The sequence below is a fragment of the Ailuropoda melanoleuca genome, chromosome 16 (assembly GCF_002007445.2).
Source record: "Ailuropoda melanoleuca isolate Jingjing chromosome 16, ASM200744v2, whole genome shotgun sequence".
In the NCBI taxonomy this organism is placed as follows: domain Eukaryota; kingdom Metazoa; phylum Chordata; class Mammalia; order Carnivora; family Ursidae; genus Ailuropoda; species Ailuropoda melanoleuca.
Window position 1 is genome coordinate 31,526,733 of NC_048233.1, and position 16,465 is coordinate 31,543,197.

At 37.0% G+C, this 16,465-nt stretch overlaps 1 long non-coding RNA gene across 3 annotated transcripts in view; it reads right to left on the reverse strand.

Moving 5' to 3' along the window:
* The window catches only part of LOC117796809, a 92,218-nt gene that overhangs the window by 1,345 nt on the left and 74,408 nt on the right, over window positions 1-16,465 (reverse strand). Inside the window, exons 4-6 of one of the 3 annotated variants that reach the window (XR_004621482.1) lie at window positions 12,745-12,884; window positions 6,736-6,864; window positions 261-4,266 (exon numbers count right to left, since the gene is read on the reverse strand). This is a non-coding gene — a long non-coding RNA (uncharacterized LOC117796809). Of the gene's footprint in view, window positions 1-260; window positions 4,267-4,644; window positions 5,925-6,735; window positions 6,865-12,744; window positions 12,885-16,465 lie in introns of those variants that run through there. The other 2 variants (XR_004621481.1, XR_004621483.1) reach the window with 2 other exon arrangements.

The following is a 16,465-nucleotide window of genomic DNA, read 5'->3' on the forward strand; positions in this document are numbered from 1 at the left end:
CATAGATGCAAAATTTCTACACAAAGCTTAGTAAATTAAATCCAACAATATATTAAAAGAATAATGCATCAGGACAAATGGGTAGTCCTAGCAATGCAAAGTTGGTTTCCCATTCAAAAACCAATCAATATAAATCACTATATTAAAAACTTACCTTAAAACAGCTATATGGTTATCTCAACAGATGCAGAAAAAAAATTTGAAAAATATGATATCCACTTCTGAATAAAGAAAAAAAATTCTGAGTAAGCTAGGAATAAAAAGACAACTTAGAGACTGGTGGAAAATATTTGCAAATTTTATATCTGATAGAAGGCTCATATCCAGAATAAATAAAACACTCTTGAAATTCAATAATAAAGCAAAAAACTCAATTAAAAGATGGATGTAATAATTAGAAAAACACTTCACCAGAAACTATATATGGATAGTAAATATGCATTTGAAACAATGCTGAACATTCATTAGTCATCAGGGATATATAAATTAAAACCTATTGTAGTGAATTTTGCGTGCTTGATAGAATGACTATTCTACATACCTAATTGAATGGCTATGCTAAGAATAAATGTACTGACCATATCAAGTATTGGCAAGAATGTGGTGGGACTGGAACTTTCATCTGTCAATGAGAATGTAAAATGATACAATCACTTTTGAAAATAGCCTGGCATTTTCCTCAAAAAGTTAAAAAATATACCTATCCAACCATCCCACTCCTAGGTATTTTCTATGGAGATAAAAGTATATGCCCATACAATGTTTTTTAATATTCGTAGAAGTTTTATTTGTAGTGGACAAAGAATGAAAACAGCCCAAATGTCCATTAACAGATGAATAGACACACTGTGGTATATGTGTACATGGAAAACTAATCAGCAATAAAAAGTAATGAGCACACACTGTAGAATTTATATAATAAATTTATATAAAGTTTATATAAAATTATATTTAATGCAAACTAATCTCTCATAAAAGAAAGCAGATATTGGTTGTCTTGGGATGGCATTGGGGGAAGGGGGACAGGAGGAAGAAATTTCAGAGTCTCAAAGAAGTATTTGAAGCGGATGGCTATGTTCATTACCTTGATTGTGGTGATGGGTACTGAGTTGTCTACATATGTCAAAACTTACCAAATTATATACTTTATATATATGCAGTTTGTTGAATGTTAATTATATCTCAATAAAGCTGTCTTTTAAAGCTTAAATACATCCTGTTTCAAAAAGATATAAAATATTTTTTTCCAATTTATATGCTGAATTTATTATTATTTTAAGCATGTAAAATCTTTTGTCCATGAGGATGGGAAGGTTGGGAGCCTGATAGAAAGAGAAGGTTTCAGTAGAGCATCATGAAGCCACATATCAGCTATTTTCTGCCCAGCCCTGTATTCCTCAGATATGAGAAAAATTGAAAGCACCAGTTTTGTAAAAAACACTGATCTTTGGAATTTTTTAATTTTATTTTTTGCTTTCAAGCAGTTCAACTAAAATCTTGACTGACTCAGAAGTGGTCCCTGAATAGTAATACTAAGCCATTAAAACATTAAAAATGGAATTGTTTATTATTATAATATTCATAAGAGTTAGGTGTCCTAAGAAATAGGAAGTACATATTGTAAATGTAGGATTTCTTCTTGATCAAAGTAGCCGGAAAAGACATATACATATACTAAGTGCACAAACTATGAATCATGTGATATAAGCAGGGTAGGACTTATGCGACTTCCGTGAGTTGGCCAAAGAATCAGATACTCATAAATTGAACCCCGTGATGTGATTTACATAAGCTATAAATTGCATTCATGTAGGAGTACAAGCAATGCTAAACCGGTTCCATCAATCGCTAACAAGAAGCCTGTCAGCACCAAAGCCAGAAGCTCTGGTTGTGAAACCAAGCAATGATAGCAATGCTGAAATTTGATTGGGATGACAATGATTTCCTCATCAGGTAAGCATCTTTCAACTATTAAACTGTTAGAGCTAGGTACAGCTGACTCTTGGACAGCACAAATTTGAACTGCGTGCGTCTACTTTTATGCATTTTTTTTCAATAAATATATTGGAAAACTCTTTGGAGGTTTACATCAATTTGAAAAAGCTCTCAGATGAACTGCATAGCTTAGAAATACCAATACCAAAACATTCTGAGGGGTGCCTGGGTGGCTCAGTTGGTTAAGTGCCTGCCTTCGGCTCAGCGTCCTGGGATGAGTCCCGCGTCAGGCTCCCTGCTCAGCAGGGAGTCTACTTGTCCCTCTGCCTCTCCCCCTGGCTTGTGCTTTCTCTTTCGCTCTCAAATAAATAATTTTTTAAAAAATACCAAAAAAGTTTGAGAAAAATTAGGTATGCCAAGAATATAGAAACTGTATGTAGATACCAGTCTATTTAATTGCTTACTACCATACACTATATACGAATCTATTATAAAAAGTTGAAATTGATCAAAACTTGTGCACACACAGATCATGCATGATGCCATTGGCAGTCCAGAGAAATGTAAACAGAGATAAAGTTGCAGTATTAAATCACAACTGCATAAAATTAATGGTGGTACGTGCGGTACTGCTGTAGCAATTTTGTAACCACCTCCCGTTGCTCTTGCAGTGAGCTCAAGCTTTGTGAGCATCCACTTAAAATGTTCTGTCATACTAATTGTCTCCACGTGAGCAGTAAATGTCATATCACAGTAAAAAGTATTGTTTCCCTCTTCTTGCCAATAGTACAGTTTTTGGGGAATCAGTGTTATACTTGGATTTTCAGCTGCACGTGGGGTTGGCGCTCCTGAGCCCTGCATTGTTCAAGGGTCAAGTGTAGGGCAATGTTGAAGAGAATCAGAATTCATCATATTAACATGTTTATGTTATGGAACCTGAGTATATTTGAAATGTCCTTGTATTTTTAAAAAAATGGCCTTTTAGAGCAACATACGTCAAGCACTTAGTTCTAATTTTATCATTTAGTGATTGATTTAGAATTTCACTTTTAAATTAAGTCCTTCTTAAGTGTATGTATTGACATATTGAAGAGAACTTAAGAATCACATTATTTAGAAGATTAATTTAATATCTTTATAAGAACTAATTTCATACTTGAAAAAAATGTTAAGTCATATGATCAAAGGTCTTAAGGAAACTGAGTATTTTATATTTACAAATATAGTTTCAAATATTTAAAAATATTAAATGGGACCTTATCAAACGTGTTTCAGAAACTGCTAAAATTTGCTGAAGTTTTTTTTTTTTTTTAAGATTTATTTATTTATTTTAGAGAGAGAGGTGGGGAGGGAGGGGCAGAGGGAGAAGGAGAGAGATTCTCAAGCAGACAGCGCTGAGCTTGGAGCCCAATGAGGAGCTTGATCTCAGGACACCGAGATCACAACCTAAGAAAAACCAAGAGTCTGACGTTCAGCCAACTGCACCACCCAGGTGCCCCTAAGATTTGCTGAACTTCAAAATAGAATAGGTTTGTATGTTCAACTTAAAACTTTAAAGGAGCCTTTATAAATTATTTCAGATTTTAATGTCAAAGGAAACCATTGGATGATCTCTTTTGCACTGAGTGTTCTTTTTTTTTTTTTTAAGATTATTTATTTATTTATTTGAGAGAGAGAGAGCGCTGGAGGTAACACAAGCAGGGGAAGGGCATAGGGAGAAATAAAAGCAGACTTCCCTCTCTGCAGGGAGGACTCAGGGCTCGACCTCAGGACTCTGGGATCATGACTGGAGGTGAAAGCATAACCAACTGAGCCATCCAGGCGTCCCAGAGAGCCTGTTCTTAAGGGTATAACAACCTTACATTTAATAAGACTTCCCTGTTTTCATTATGAACTTTGTCCCACATTCCTATTGTCTCTTAGATTCTTACATTTTTAGCCTACAAATTATCTTGTCAGAGAATTTTCAAGAATGTTATTCTCAAGGTTGCAGAGAACTGTATATGTATACATGTGTGTTTCTTCTATCAGACTCCGAGTTTCATGAAAGTGGAGATAGCTTTTTAATCTTGTCTTCTATGGACTTGGCAGCAAGCTTGGCAGGAAGTAGTTTCACAGTAGGTGCTCAACCGGAGCTCAGTAATCACTGGTGAACAAATTCACTTGTTCTTCTTAACGAGAGCTCTTCCCTAGACCTTGCACACAGTTAATCCCAATATGAAGACCCTTGGCTCTTGTGAACGTATCACTGGAGGCTTTTGGCTGCTTAGTATCTGACTCTGCCTCTGACGTTTAGAGTATTTGCTCGTCTGCCAGTCTTGGTGAAGGCCTCTACAGGAACCAAAAAGGCCAGATATTTGTTCTCCATAACCTCTGGCACCTATATAGCGGGTTTATGGTCCAAACTGAGCCAGAATTTCACAAATAGCTGGGAAAACATGCTATGTTTTAAAAGATAACCTTAGAACAGATGTTTGTCTCCATATTCCACTATATTTTACATCATATTATTTACATGTTTTGTTTATTAATCCATTAATTGATCAAACCATTAATCAACCATTGTTGATTTATTTATTTTTTTAAGATATAAAATCTTAAAATCTTATTCATTTAAGAGAGAGAGAGAGCCTGAACAGGGGGAGAGGGAGAGGGAGAGAGAGAAGTAGACTCCTTGCTGAGCAGGGAGCACAACTCAGGGTTTGATCCCAGGACCCTGGGATCATGATCTGAGCCAAAGGCTACGCTTAACCGAACTCACTGAGCCACCAAGAGGCCCCTAATTTTTATTTTTACTGTTAATTCTCCTATCATCATTTTCTCTGGGGGTTTGAAATGCCTGCTTCTAACATAATTCCTCTAATGATGTTCCACCCATATGTATTTTTGCCTAGGTTTTCTTACATTTTCTCTTCTATTTCACAACTTCCCTAAGGCACATATGTTTTGCTTCCTTACAAACAGATCACCATTTTCACCATTTACCTCTCAAGCACAACTATAGCCTTCTATGTCATTATAGTGAAATATTTTTCAAGAGTACTTTAGAGGTTTTTTTTAAGTTGAACTCTGGGGTTTTTTTTGCCTCTGAATTTCCTCATTAGTCTTTTCTTGTTTTGTTGTTCAAAGAAACGTAGACTTGAGTGGACCTTGGAGATTCTTCAGTCCTCCAACTTCATTTTACCCATAAGTTCCCTTTAATTTATTATTCATCATGCAGTGTTTAACAATCTCATACGTAATACTTCCATTTCTGAATTTCTTTTCATTTAAAACGGCCTAACTTTTTACGCTCCTTTACAGTTGTGATTATAAATGTCTATGTAGGCTTTCTTAGAAAAACTTGAAAATAGGATATTTAAAACGCACACACACATGCACGCATGCACGCATGCACACACTAAGGATTAGTCATCCCTAAACTCCCAGGTAAACAGATGGTCAGCAGCCAGTCTTATACACCAAATTTACATCCATACCCATAAAGCAATAAAAATGTTATTGCTAATATTAACCATTCAACTGGAAGTAAGCGATGTGACAAATAAGTCAAAAGACAGGTAATTAAATTAGGTCCTGTTCTGAAACTGCTGTCCTTTGCAGAGCTATCCAGGAGACGAGTGAGAGGAGAGCAGTCAGGCTTCCCCAGTTCTCAGCTGGAGTCCTCCAGCCAATCTGCTCTCATCTCAAGGCTGGCAGGAAATCTGCACATGTCTTCCTCTCTCGTTCTCCTTCATTTGCCAAGGCTGTCCTTTCTTGCTTAAGTAGTTGGCTGACCCAATAATGCTTTGCAGTTGAAACATGTTTAAACATTTCCTTGGTCGCTAGTTGTCTAATCTGTTACTGAGAAGAAATGCCTTAGCAGAATTTCAGAGAAATGACGCTTCTCAGGTATTGACAGGGAAAATGCTGATCTGCACGTTGCCATGGAGTTTGCGTCTGCTTACAGTTACAATTCTTCAATGGCAGGTAAAGAACAGTCTAATTATCTGCAAAATGCAACACTTCATCTTGGCAAGGTAGTTCATTAGACTTTGAAATATCTCCATAAATCAGTTGTTTTCTAACTCTACTGCAGCCTCTAAATATATCTGCCTTAAACAATAGTACTATTTACAAGAGCGGAATCCTGTCATTACAAAGCTGCAGAGATACTATGATGAAAACCATGAATTTCTTTTTTTTAAGTGTCTTGGGAAAGAATAAGATTCCATTCATGAGAAAACTCTTTATAAGAAGAAAACGTTCCTATATTTTTAAGTGTTCTATCAGTAATACTTTCGATTTGATAAGAAAAGGCCATCACTGATGCTCTCTGCAGGGGCTCTTCCTAAGGACAAGAATATAATGCCAGATGTTTTTATTTCCTGTTATCTCACACACTGCTGCTTTCACATGTGGAATTTCTATTAACTTGAAAGGTGGCACTGAACCCAGAATAAATATATACGTAAGAAGAAAATAAGGATAGTTACCACAGACATGGAAAAAATGTATTAAATATACATATATACATTGCAGCCCTATCTTTCACCTTCAGTCTATGGCTTTAGTACAAACCAAGGAGGGAAGCACATGGTTAACTACTAAATTGTAAATTAATTGTTGTTATTTAAAAACATCTATAGGTTAATAAATAAATAAAACCACACTAGTGGCTATAAAATGAAAAGTAGAAAGGGCCCTCTTCCCTTCCTCCCCACCCCTCCCAGTTCTATCAGAACCACCCACAAGAAGCAAAGCGGGTCAATGATTTCTGCTCTTAGTTATTTGGGTGGTTATCATCAAGCTTGTATTTACCTTGCAGCTAGAGGAACTTCAGCGACAGGGTCCTCCAGGTGCATGGGTCTCTGCCAAACCCCAGGGAGTGGCCCCGAAGTGGATCCAGGTTATGTGGGGCCTAAGATTTCTACATCAGGGAGGACATACCTTTAAGAGAAAGAAACACACAGTTACAAAATTGCTAGTGCTCCTCCCAGTGCCTTGGAAGGAGTCCTTGCAAGTCAAGATTCCCAAAGCTTAAGCTTTCTTTGTTTTAGTATCAATTCACTCTGGGTTGCCATTGTTAGATTTACCAACAACATTATACAGTATCTATTGATTGCCTACTCAGAAGCATACTCTTTTCCCCACTTACCTTCTGGTTTTAGTCATGCTATGGTGTTACTGTATTGGTAATCAAGGCTTACGACAGTCTCCAAAATTATGTTTCCTATTCTTTGTAGATTCTTTCCAACAGCAAATACAATATTACTATATAAATTATATTTTCTATTGAATCAAATAATGTGGTTGAATGCCTAAAGAAATATATGTAATCTTGTATCATTAAATTTTCCTACTTTAAGGGGAACCTTCCAAGCATCTTATACTTATGATATTCTTAATTTCTCTCTAGATTTAAAAAAAAAAAAAGAACTTTTCCTGGATAAGACTTTGCTAGCCCTCTTTCTTGAATCTTTGCTTTCACTTTTTGTATTTCTTTACACCTCCCTGGATTAACCCTTCAAGTAATTTTTTATGCAGTTTTGTAGGAGGTGGAGTTCACGAATGCCCTTCAAAACGGAATGACTTTGCAGACAATTGCTACTTTCAGAAAGTGTTCTTTATGCAAAAATTTCAGAGATATGTTTAATTTAGTTATCCTTTATGTATTTTACCATAATAATGTGTCTTTAAGATAAGTTTCAAAGAAAATTATGGGAATGAAGGAAAGCGTGGTAGGCATAGTGAGGTCATGTTTAATTGATCTTCAAGTAAATAAGACCATTCTGAAATGGAGTCACCCTTTGTAATTGCTAATAGGCATGCATTTATATGGATAAAAGCAAAGAGGAAAGGGGAGATGTTACACTGTTACGCTCCTCAACCAAAAGAGTTACAATTTTCTAAAAATCTAAACATTTTTCCTAAAGGGTTTTTCTTCCTTTTTTGTTTTCTCTGTATTCAGGTTGAGAAGAATCAGCAAATGCCCTGAATTCATATCTCAGAATGACTCCAGCAGCAGAACAAACACTCCTTCGACAATTCAATATACTAAAAGTAATCACCCTTTCTTATTGAGGTTTTTCTGAAATAAATTGTTTCTACTCTGCAAGCTGAGGAAAATAAGCCATGCTACTACATTTTTAATACTCTTCCAAATACTACATTTACAGTATCTAATAAGAGATTATGTTTTCATTCTGGCGATTTCCTTAATATTTTCAACAATCATTACTGCTGGCGAAAGATGAGAAAACCATTCTATGTAACTTTTTACGTATGTGTGAAAGAATATGTGCTCATGACTCATTATTCCATGGGCACCCAATGATTCCAACTCTTCCCCTCCTAGGAGAGAGTAGGTTTGAGTAAATATAAGCTGACCTGCCCAAGATGATTGTTTTTCTGTGTACTGATTGTCAGTCTGAATTGTTGTCTGGTGGAGAACAGTGCTTTTGCAATAGTCATGAGTAGATTAAAGCAGGATTTAAGAACCACTTTAGCACTTCCTCAACTTTATCTCATTTCCTATCCCTGACTTTCCCAACCCTCACCCTTTACTATTGTATCCATTGTATCGATTACTATTGTTTTTTAAATCTATTCATCAATTTAGTACATAGCCCTGTGCTACGTCATATGAAGGAACCCCAAAGAATAATAAACAAATGCCCAAGTAGTTTATACTCAAGCGAAATTAGAGAACACTGATGCTGAATTGTGTGGTGTGGACTGACAATACAACAGGCATTTGGAGAAAGAAATGGTCACGCTTGGTTGTAATTGTATATAATTTAGGGTTCTTTGATTGCTAGCAAACAGGAACGGACTCTATAATGGAAGAAGAAGAAAAGATTATTGGAAGGAGATCATGATAGCCTTACAAAATCTAGAGGAAGACTAAAGAGCTGCCCAGGGAAATGACGTAATGCAAAGGCTGAACTGCCTGAGTTGCTTGACTGTGTTGTAAGAATGTTGCCCAGGAATGAGTATACTCCATCTGTTTTTCCATGTTGTGTCACTTCACTCACATATCAAAATCTCAGGAGAGAAAATGTGACTGTTTGGATTTAAGTCAAATAACAGCTCCTGGATTGTGGTAGACAAGGGCACCTCGATTTTCAACCCACAACAACTATATATGGACTTCTGCTTTTGCCTATGATGGAATAACACAACAGCCAGCTGTTTGAAAGCAACAAGCTGTGAATTATCTCCGTGTTCCTCTTTACACCTCTGTTCTTAATTTGGAATCACAAAATGATAATCCAAAGACTCCAAATCTAAACAGTTTTCCCACAATATTTACAGCTGTAAATTGAATGATTCCCTTTACTATTCCAGATTAGTAAAAGACCTAAAGCAACAGATTTTGAATTGGAATTCTGGCTTAGGTGTTTGATTTTGGATAAATTACTTCCTATAACCCCTCCGTTTCCTACCTTGCAGCATTATTGTGGGGATTGTGGCCAATTCATATAAGAACCTATCACAACAGAAGCACAAGATAAATGAAGGAATTTGTGTTATTATTGAATAAGCAAATACATCTAGAATAGGCATAGCCAATGAGGTAGATAAAACTACTTTTCTGTTAAATAAAATCTCTCAGACTTCTGTGCACACTTGCTAAAAATTATTAATCCGATGCATCCACTTCAAATTCTTATTGAATGAGAGAAAGTATGAACTATTTTAAAGAGAAAGAAAAAAAGAAAGACAGGAATTAGGGTTTTCTTTTTTTTTATTTTTCTTTTTTTTTTTTATTTTAAAGATTTTATTTATTTACTTGACAGAGATAGAGACAGCCAGCGAGAGAGGGAACACAAGCAGGGGGAGTGGGAGAGGAAGAAGCAGGCTCATAGAGGAAGAGCCTGATGTGGGGCTCGATCCCACAACGCCGGGATCACGCCCTGAGCCGAAGGCAGACGCTTAACCGCTGTGCCACCCAGGCGCCCCAGGAATTAGAGTTTTCTGAAATGGTTCATGGGAAGAAAATTTCATATAACCTAGTCTTGTATTTTGAGACATGTTCACCCATCTGTTTCTGTTTTGTTTTTTGTATTTTAAGGTGATTGATGATTTGGGGTCAAGTTTACAACAGTAGAACATATCACCTGCTCATGGTAATTAGACTATTTGTGACTTTGATCAGTATTCTGTTACCGTATTTAATGTTATATTTTAAGTATCTTATTGGTAATCTGTATATTGTTATGTTTGAGCATGTAGAGTCCTGAAATCTAACAATAGGCAAAGAAAGGCACTTTGTACTGGTGGTGGTAATTACTTCTGACTTTTATCACTAACTAGGTTTCCTGCTACAAAACGAAGGCGGGGAGATACGAGTGTCTAGGGAATGCTCTCTAGGTGTCTCTTGGTGCCATCATGCCTGGTGACAACTGTGGACAGAAAATCACAATGACCACAGCCTGACAAGCACAAGGAAATCAAGGGCATAGACTCTTTGGACATCAAAGTCTGGGTCAGCACAGCAGGCAAACAACACAGGCCAGCCAAGGTGCAGGCCTAGGGTAAGAGAATTCTAAAATTGGCCGTGGAGAGAGGAGATAAATCATATCTATCATGGCCTTGGAATCAGAGGCAGCATTGGCGGGGGGACTGCAGTTTGTTTCACTAACTTTCTTACATTTGATCTTTACAGATTCCAGCTCTCCACCATATTAAAGGGGATTCTGTAACTGACTGGACTTAATGGAAGGGAAAAGGAGACATGAGTGGTAGGCACAGAGAATGGGCTCTGGTATGCCTCTTCTAATCCTCTTATTCTGAATTTAGCTGTACAGACTAGTTCCCATGAAGTCTCCAACCAGATGCATTCTGGTGCAATCTGTGAGTACATTGCCTCAGGCCAACACTGAGCACCTCTTCCTTCTGGCTGGAGGGTTTCTATTATGCCTGGTCATTAGATACGACAGAACTCTCTCAGCATTCATGCTCCTGGAACTAAGAAGTTCAGAGGTGTTAATGCCCTGTGGCCTAGCCCTTGACCAACTGAGAAGGGAGATGATTGATAAATGCTTTCTCTTTTCTTTCCCTAGTGGATGGTTCTAGATGCATTTCATGAGGATTTCAGATGTTCTTTGCAGAATTGAGCTCCCTGTCATCCAAGAGTTGTAGGCAACTCAGTGAACATTCCTCCATTGGCTTTCTCTTCTTCCCCATTTTTACTCTCTCTGACTCTCAATTGCTGTTCTCTGGGATCACATTCCTGAATAAATTACTCTCAGATATGCTTTTTTTCTCAGTTGCTACTTTTGGAAAAAATCCGGACTGAGATAAGAATATAATTTGTATCCATTGAAACGGTATTAGAAACTTACTGTCATTCAAGGTATGCTTTATTTTTCTCACTTACTTTTAAACAAACTTATTTATTTCACAAATAAATAAATCTGGATTATTTTAGAGCAGATATCTGACATATCATTTCACCTATAAACATATTAACATGTATCTTATATATAAGGCTTTTGAAAAATAGAACTAATAATCTCATTACCACATTCTTACAATTAATAATATTTTCTTAGTATTATTTAATGCCTAATATATGTTTAGTTTTCCTTAATTGTCTCATGAGTGTGTTTTTACAGTTAGTTTATTGGAGACAGGATTGTAACAATGTTATACATTATATTTGGTCAATATATATCTTACACTCTCTTAATCTGAAACAATTCTTCCCTTCCCTCCTTCCTTCCTCCCTTCCTTCCTCCCTCCCTCCCTTCCTTCCTCCCTCCCTCCTTTCCTTCTTTCCTTCCTTCCTTCCTCCTTCTCTCGCTTTTTTCTTTCTTTCTATTTACTTACTGAAGAAATGGGATCATTTGTCCTGTAGAATTTTCCACATTTTAGGTTTGGCTGACTGTTTCTTCAAGGTTCTCTTTAAATACCAACCCTTTTTAAAAAATGTAAGCACCATTGCTAAAAAGTTTGTTCTGCAAAATGTGTTACTGATTACTCTGGGAATGCTTTCCATCTCTGCTTCCTTGGTGCTGAATTTCTGATTTCCTGACTTGAGTGCTTTGCATTCTCTAAAGAGCTGAGGCAAAGGAAAGCTGATTTCCTGTTCACTTGGAGGAAAAAGTGACTTCTTGTATCTGTCCTGAAAATGTACTTCTGCATTGAGTTGTACTTAGTTATTTATATCATATCTCATTGCATAATGATTTGAGGTGTCATACAAATGTACATACAAATCAAGAATTTTAAAATAATGTAGAAAGAATTAAGGGCGAAAAGAACACTAAGGTAGGAAAAATAGGTATAAAACATCAAGTGTCACTCGGAATAGAATAATGGGCACCAAGATACCTCATGTAAAACACTATGGTCATTCTCTATGATCGTAACATATCAATGATAGTACTGTTTTTTCACTACTGTACACCAGGGCTTATAACCATACCCGGCCCATAGAAGGAGTCAAAAACTAGTTGTTGACTGACTGTTTAACTATTTATGCCAAATCACACAGTCTCTATACGTGACTGGCTGAAGCTACAATATGAACATAAATTCTAATATAAATGCATTCTTGGTTTAGTCTTTCTGGGAATACGAAGACGTTGAGAGTAGACAGCATGTAAGAATAAGTTCAGTAGGTTTCGAAAGTTTAGGATCAAGGGTCAGACAGAGGAGAAAGTTATTTCTAAAGCCTGGAAATAACAATTACTGTTTTCCTTCCATTAAAGAAAAAAAATTCTATTGATATACATAAATATATTTTTATATATTACATTTACAACAGCATTGCAAGACTAAGGAGCAACTTCAAAACAAAGCGGTAACTTGACCTTTTACCTTAGTAACTGGGAAAAACACACCCTGGGATAAACAAAGAGCAACAGTCTTCAGATTATAGCCATAGAAGTAATCTGCAGCTGAAGGTCATTGGAATACTTAAGACTGGAACTACACATTTCCCTGAATGATGCCTAGATCTTTAAATAGAAAACAAATAATTTAAAGCTCATTTAAAGGCATTATAAAACAAATTTACTAAAATTAAAAAAAAAACCCTGAAACATAATCAAAATATTCTTTTTTTTTTTTTTTTTAAGATTTTATTTATGTGACAGAGAGACAGCCAGCGAGAGAGGGTACACAGCAGGGGAGTGGGAGAGGAAGAAGCAGGCTCCCAGCGCAGGAGCCTGATGTGGGACTCGATCCCGGAACGCCGGGATCACGCCCTGAGCCAAAGGCAGACCCTTAACGACTGCGCTACCCAGGCGCCCCCATAATCAAAATATTCTTAAAAAACATTCGGACAAAATAGGATTTTAATTTTTAGGTATAGCAAAATGAACCCACAGTTTTGTTTATTAGAACCATTGAAATTTCAGGAGGATTAAATAAAAGTGACATATCAACAAATGAGTCCTTTAAAATGTAAATTGCTATGTAAACATAAAGTAAAATGATCAGCTCTTACTCTTTACTCGGCACTGTCAGGCACTGGAGGCAAAGAAAAAATAAGCAAACAGATAAACAAATCATCGTGTTTGGTTCTTTCCTGAGAGCTGCTGACATGAACCCCCTGTCATTTAACAGTGTGATCAACTTTTCTGGGAAATCTCTTGTCCCTTTGCTTCATTATTTGAATCAGGATATTCTGGTGGCCAGAGATTTTTAATACTCATGTCCATACAAATATTTACCAACTGAATGTTAAGTCAAGCTCAAATGTTTTTTCCATCAGAGTATACATACATGACACATTGCAAAAATGAAGAAAATGAAACTGTCTAAAATATAACAAAATGACTTCCGTACTACACTAAGCCTTCTTGCCTAAGAATTAACCAAACCCAAACCCAAGCATTTGGTAGGTTCAATTTATTAAGGAGCATTTCAAGTAGCAGGACAATAATTCAGGGTTCTTATGTTATAATATTTTTGTCCATATATTTAAGGCAAAACTAATTTAGTTGATTCAGTTCATTTCTGTATTTTTTTTAAAGATTTTATTTATTTATTCGACAGAGATAGAGACAGCCAGCGAGAGAGGGAACACAAGCAGGGGGAGTGGGAGAGGAAGAAGCAGGCTCATAGCGGAGGAGCCTGATGTGGGGCTTGATCCCATAATGCCGGGATCACGCCCTGAGCCGAAGGCAGACGCTTAACCGCTGCGCCACCCATGCGCCCCTTTTCTGTATTTATTAACTAAACAAATTTGTCTTTCTCACTGCTATACCCAAATACTATACTTAGTTCTAGGACCATACAGGAAAGTGAAGCATAGTCCTTTTCCTCAAGAGTTGACAGTTTAGTAGAAGAAATAAAAGCAAATCCAGGATTATAATTTACTCTGATATAAGCTGAGTTAGGAAGAAGTAGGTAGAGGCAGCTTTAGGTGAACAAATGGGGGGTATCAAAGTTGGCCTGGGGTTATGCCCAGGAAGGTGGGGGAGGGGTCAGAACAAAGAACACTTCATGGGGATAGTGGTAGTCTAGCTTGTTTTTAATGGATAAGGGAAAAGTGAAAAGGGTATTCTAAGAAAAGAAAAGCTGCATTAGATGTTGGAGGAAATCTAATAAATTCCATGTGGCTGGAGTGAAGGGTGATTATTGGGAGTGATGGGAGTGGAGGATATAGTGGAAAGTGGGAAACAGTATGAGAATCTTGAGGCAGGCTTAAACTTCATTTTGAGTATTTTTAAGTAAAGGTGTGACATGATCAGGTTTTAAAACTAGGAAGATGACTCTGGAGCAGGATGGAGATTCAAAGTGACAAGGCAACTGGTTGGAAGCTATTGTAGTAAACCAGTTCTGAACATGAGGTACAGCATAACAGCCATAAATGGGGTAAGGGGAGACCTTGACGGGACCGATAGCTGATGTTATGTAGGAGGGGAGGGAAAAGAACTCAAGGGTGGTGCTCAGGCTTGAACAACTGGGTGAATGGTGGTGCCTTTCACTGAGATAAGGAAACATCTAAGAGCGGAAGGTTGGGGAGAAAACACAGAATTGAATTTCGTAATTGAGTTTGAGATGTGTTGTCCAATTATAGATGTGTTGTCCAATTATAGATGTTTGGTAAGGAGCTGGATCCACGGAAAACATCAGCACTTGAGAAGATAACAGAGAAAGAAAAGTTCATGAGTGAAAGTGCAAAGGAGTGAGAAATGTCGAGAACTGAGAGAGCATAGTTTCACATAGAGCACTGCAGGAAAGTTTCAAGAGTAAGAATCCATAAAACCACCACAAGCAGAGAGAGGTCAGGTAAGAAAACAGGAAGTAGCCGTTGGCCTTCATTGCCTCAGCGTGAGCAATTGCAGTAGAAGCCACATTCTAGTAGATGAGAGAGGGAATCATGGTGAGAAAGTGAAGATGGGATGTCAGTCCTCCTTAAAGAAGTCGGGCTATGAAGTGCAGTAGAGATCTTAAATATTAGCAGGGTGGACATAGGAGAGGTACGAAAAGGGATTTTGATTTTTGATTTTCTTATTTTCAAAGCATGAAAATGCTGAGCGGAGAGAACCTACAAAATTTGAAGATAAAGCCACTGAAGAGAAAATGATTGATAGCAAGTCCCTAAGGATGGACAGAAGACCAGGCTTAAAGAAGGAAGGATGTGAAAGGAGAGGACAAACTGAAGAAATCCAGGCTTAATTGGATAATTCTCTTAGTCAAGTGGCTAATGTTTGACCTGTCTGCTACGGTCAGGTAGACATGGTGTTGGAGTTTGATGTCTTGTCAAGAGAGAAGAAACAGCAGCAGCTGGCAGCACAATAAGAACATAGTGGATGGGTTATTGGTTATCTTAAAATATCTTGTAACAAATTCTGTCTAATACTTCAAAAGAGCTATTAATAATCTTACCCATTAAAAAGAAAACACTGTCATTCTTAATGAAAATGTATTCTCTGCCACAGCTGCTAGTATCTTATCAACATCTGTCCATGCCTTATGGAAGAGTTTGTTTTCCAAATGAAACCAGACTCACAAGCCTGACATTTAATATACTTAATATGCAGTCTGTCTCATGATGCATCAATGAATTTATTTTCAATACGAAATCTGGATGAAAATCTTTGGGTTGTAAGAGGAAATCACAAGTATAAATATATTTTAAATACAGTTCCGTAAATAACAATGTGAATTTATTAATAGGATTACTAGTTCACCTGAAGCCTTGTGATAGTGTCCTTTATTAGAAGTATGATTTTACTTTAATAATAAAAGGTACTTTGTAGATTTTATTATATGTTTGAATTTTCCATTGAATTATTTATATAAAAGTCATTTGCTATGATGATTGCACAGTGATGTGAATGTACTTCATGACATTGAACTGTATATTTAAAAATAGTTAAAATGGGGGCGCCTGGGTGGTGCAGTTGTTAAGCGTCTGCCTTTGGCTCAGGGCATGATCCCAGAGTCCTGGGATCGAGTCCCACATCAGGCTCCTCTGTTAGAGCCTGCTTCTTCCTCTCCCACTCCCCCTGCTTGTGTTCCCTCTTTCACTGGCTTTCTCTCTCTCTGTCAAATAAATAAATAAAATCTTTAAAAAAATGGTTAA